General features: G+C 34.4%; 1 pseudogene across 1 annotated transcript; it reads right to left on the minus strand.

The window, feature by feature from the left end:
- Positions 1-398: 398 nt before the first annotated feature.
- LOC146902412 (putative aspartic proteinase GIP2 pseudogene) lies at positions 399-1,970 on the minus strand (annotated as a pseudogene). Its single transcript, XR_015023582.1, has one exon. The product of XR_015023582.1 is annotated as a putative aspartic proteinase GIP2 pseudogene (transcript).
- Between the last annotated feature and the right edge of the window lie 1,061 nt (positions 1,971-3,031).

Here is a 3,031-nt window from a genome sequence, read left to right on the forward strand (position 1 = left end):
GACACAAGATATTTAGGACACATCGTGCTAGGACTGTGACAATGAACAAAGAGTACGACAAAGATAATCGAGAAGACATCTAATTGTCGCGTTTAATGGTTTTGCAACTACTTCTAATGATGAAGACGATGGAGAAAACGACCAACCAAAATGGATAATCTGGTTTTAAAACCACTTCTAGCCATGTAACTTACAAAAACGGAAACGGTAGACACTTTAAAGTGATGTTGCATTTTTTTTTTGTGGAAAATGATGTTGTATTTCATCAAATTTTAGCATGAAACTAGTTTATTTACACTGCTTTTTTTCATGACACAGTTTATATAGAGTACCGAAGATGTTTCAAATGGTAATATTAAATTTAATAGGGACTAAACCAATAGAGACACCGGTGGGAATAGTAGAATTGTTTTATATAAATATAATACATATTTGGAATTACAATGAATTTGTCAAACAAACTCTATGTGAAACCAGACACATTGAAAGATATAGATGACTGCATGAGTGTAAACTAAACACTTATTTCCATACATTAGAGTTTATGATATTAGACGAAAAGTCAAGTCTTAAAATCCCCTAAAGTGGGAACAACTTGCTTTGTTGAGTAAAAGTGAGGAGCTAAAGCCAAGTTTTGAGGAAACAAGATCAAACTCCACAAGATTATCTTCCAATTGATGCCCACCAATAATAATTGAAGTTGCTGATGGTCCCACTTCCTCAGAACCCGCATCAACAAATCCAAGACATAACACATTTTCATTAACCTTAACCATTGAATTAGCACCAAAGATTCTCCATTCAACATCCCCCTTCAAGACCAAATCAATTGTAGGCACATTTGGTCCGGTAACACTCTTGCTAATTGTTCTTGAATCAAAACAAGCTCCAAATGGTGCAACAGCTTTCACTCTCTTAATCTTTCTAATTTCAGCTTTCTTCACAAAAGCATTCAAAAGTGGATTATATATTGAAGTGTGTAATGTTGTGTGAGGAATCACTGTGCTGAGTTTGGTACCACCTTCTCCTAGTTTGTTAATAGAAAGCAACGTGGTATTAAAATTGACAACGTTGTTGTCTACCTTAATTGACTTCACCTTAATAAAGTACTCGGTTGAAGGAAAGTTATCAAATATAGGACCAGTACTGCGACGGTTAGTAATAAGAGGGGTGTATTTAAGAAATTTGGAAGCATCATCTTTATTAGAGCCCAAATTATATGGACCCCCACCAACAAACAGACTCCCAGGCCCAAGCCCATTCTTTTGGGAAGTTGAAGGTAAACATAGTGTAAACTTACGGTCGAGTTTAAATCTAGTTGCGAATTGTGTTGGTAAAGAAATAAGAGTTCTCGCAAGACCTAACACTCCTTTTTTACCCTTGCTTAGACCTTGAAGAAAGCCTTGAACGCCAAATTTATCTGGGTACACACATGATGAAATGAAACGTGGCACGCGCACGTTGGTAACTCTTCGGCCATCGCTAGTGATACGTGGGAAGGATATGATATCCTCTCCTACATCTCCACTCACAAAGAATCCACCGAATGGGTTGAACGGTTCAACACCACAAGTGTTGTTTGTGCATCCGGTTTTGAAAGGATGATTGGTACAATCGATGCAACCGGTGCCTCTAGCTTGCTTGCATTTCTTTGTACCACATTGGGTTGGGTTGTAAGTTGTGGAATTGTAGGAATCATCACATTCAAACCATAGGAAACGCTCCCTTATGTCAATGACAAGATCTAAGGGCACTGCAGGGGTTCCCATTTTAATACTAGTTGAGTATTGAAGCGTTTTTGGGTCTTTTGCAATGGGAAACACAAAGGTGTCGGGTTTAGGTATATGGGACTTCGTTAATGCAACTGATGAAGATAAAAGTGAAAGAAGAGATAGTGAAAGGAGAAACAAGTGGAGGGTAGAAGAAGTAGCCATTGTGAAAATCTTTATGTTCGTTGTTTTTCAACGATGGATTGTAGCTCTTATATAGAAATGTGATAGAGATCTACACTCCATTAAACAATTTTGTCATCATGTGACAATATGGTATATTAAATTAGTCAATAGTTTATTAAATTACTCAATATAGCTGTTTTTTGGTGAAACACTAGTATAGCTATTTCTTCAAGTAATCTTCACGTTCCTTCCCCCACATATTTCGAATAAAAACAATACAATTAATAATATGATCAAAATATATATAAAAAAAATAAAAACTGGACTCACTACTACTAAAGTATAGTAGAAATTGCAGTAACTTCTTTAAATCCTATCAAAATGTTGGGAATAATGATGAAAGACTGCTGAAAAATAAAATAAAGGTATTATATGTCCATTATACATTGAAATGAAACTATAAATTTAACTCTTAATTGTTTTGTTTAAAACCTTTCATTTAACCGTAATAGTTAAGAAATGCAACGTGCATGCGTGAAAACTTATTGAACATGCAGGTTTATTTATAAGTAGTATACCAAAAATTCTAAAACTTAAGTTTGAAGTATTTGAACGCCTTGTGAACTATAATATTTAAAGTAAAACTAAGTAAACTTTATAAATGTCAATGGTATTCAAGATTTGATTGTTTGCACTTTCTAATAAACAAAAATTAGTTTCATAATTAAGTAAAGGGTCTTGTTAACGAGTGCCCCCGGGGCACTCTTTAAGCATGCTAAATAAAGTAATTATTTTTTCAAAATTTAAAAGTTTTCGATTTCCAATGCACCGATTACACAAACTTTTATAAAAAGTTGCTATTTTAGGTCCTTAACCAAAGGCTCCGGGGGCACTAGTTAACATTTCCCTTAAGTAAAGTACTCAAAATTAATTCTCATTTGAAAGAAAAAATAGATGCTTTTTCTTCGATTTTCATTTTTTTAAAATTATAACGATTTATGTAACTAACGGACTAGGGGTGGGCAAAGTTAACCAAAAACCAATCGAACCGGTTAACCGAACCGAACCATATTAAAATTAACCGAACCATTGCATTGGTTAACCAAATTGAACCGTTATTTGAAGATGGTTTACTA

This window comes from Medicago sativa, chromosome 8 (genome assembly GCF_051527215.1).
Source record: "Medicago sativa cultivar Bolivia chromosome 8, Bolivia_mono, whole genome shotgun sequence".
NCBI lineage: Eukaryota > Viridiplantae > Streptophyta > Magnoliopsida > Fabales > Fabaceae > Medicago > Medicago sativa.